Genomic DNA, 1371 nt, shown 5'->3' with positions numbered 1-1371 from the left:
GGCCATCGACGCCGCGCTCCATCACCCCTTCACTTCGGGGCTGCGCGCGGGTGTACAGCCGTCGAGGATCAAAGCCCAGGGGTGCCGGGGCTCCCGGAGAGTGTGACTCAAAGGGGCAGAGGTTCCCCGCTCCCCAAAGCCGGGGCGTCCCAGGGCGACTGGGAGCCCAGGGCGGTGCGCCCGCCCCCCGTCCCCTCGCTAGGCTGGAGGAAGGGCTAGAAGGACTGCCCGATCGGTCTAAGAGAAGCTTCTGGCCCCTCACCGGACGATTTGGAGCGGTTCGTAATTCAGGCTGGCCCGCCTTTTCCGGCCCCTCCCAGCACCCTCACCCCCACCCCGAGGACCGGGCGTGCGCCTTCGGGCAGGCGGGCCTGGGCACAGTCGCTACTGGAGCCCGAGCGTGGGCAGGAGGGAGGGCCAGAGAGCCGAGCGCGCCGTCCGGGAGGCGGGCCTTCCTCATCGGCTCCTCCCACTCCGGGGGGGATGGGGGGTTGGAGCCCCGCCCTGCTGGAGCTCCTGCCTTGTTGGAGCCCTGTTGGGGGCGCCAGCTGCCTTTGGCGAGGCTTTTGGATGTGGGTTCAGGCCAGGCTCCTCATCCTTGTTCACCTCATGGGACACCCAGAAAATGTATATTATATAATATCCCAATGACTTTCAGGGGTGAACTGGAGAGTATTTGCAGAGTCGAAATGGGGCCTGGTGGGGGAAAATGATTTCATTTTGTGTATTATGCAATCAGGTAAAGAAAATGAAATATAAACTATTAGAAATGGCGTTAAATATTCAGTATGTATATACAGTTTCCTAATGAAGTCTTCACAACCCTCCCTTTATTTTCTCCTTTATACAATGGAAAATTTCACACATACAAAAACTGGATGTGTAGATAATGAATCCTCAGCTTCAACAGTTATCAAGGTAGGGTCAATTTTGTTTCATCTCTCTCCCCACCCACTTCCCCCTCCTGTTCTTATCCTTTCTTTCCTTTTTTTTTTTTTTTTAAGATTTATTTATTTATTTTAGAGAGAGAGCAGGGGGAGGGGCATAGGGAGAGGGAGAGAGGGGATCTCAAACAGACTCCAGGCTGAGTGTGGGGCCCGACTTGGGGCTCGATCCCACAACCCTGAGATCATGGCCCGAGCCAAAATCAAGAGTCAGAGGCTTGGGGCGCCTGGGTGGCACAGCGGTTAAGCGTCTGCCTTCGGCTCAGGGCGTGATCCCGGCGTTATGGGATCGAGCCCCACATCAGGCTTCTCCGCTATGAGCCTGCTTCTTCCTCTCCCATTCCCCCTGCTTGTGTTCCCTCTCTCACTGGCTGTCTCTATCTCTGTCAAATAAATAAATAAAATCTTTAAAAAAAAAAAAAAAGAG

This window comes from Ailuropoda melanoleuca, chromosome X (assembly GCF_002007445.2).
Source record: "Ailuropoda melanoleuca isolate Jingjing chromosome X, ASM200744v2, whole genome shotgun sequence".
NCBI lineage: Eukaryota > Metazoa > Chordata > Mammalia > Carnivora > Ursidae > Ailuropoda > Ailuropoda melanoleuca.
This window is presented reverse-complemented; position numbering follows the sequence as displayed.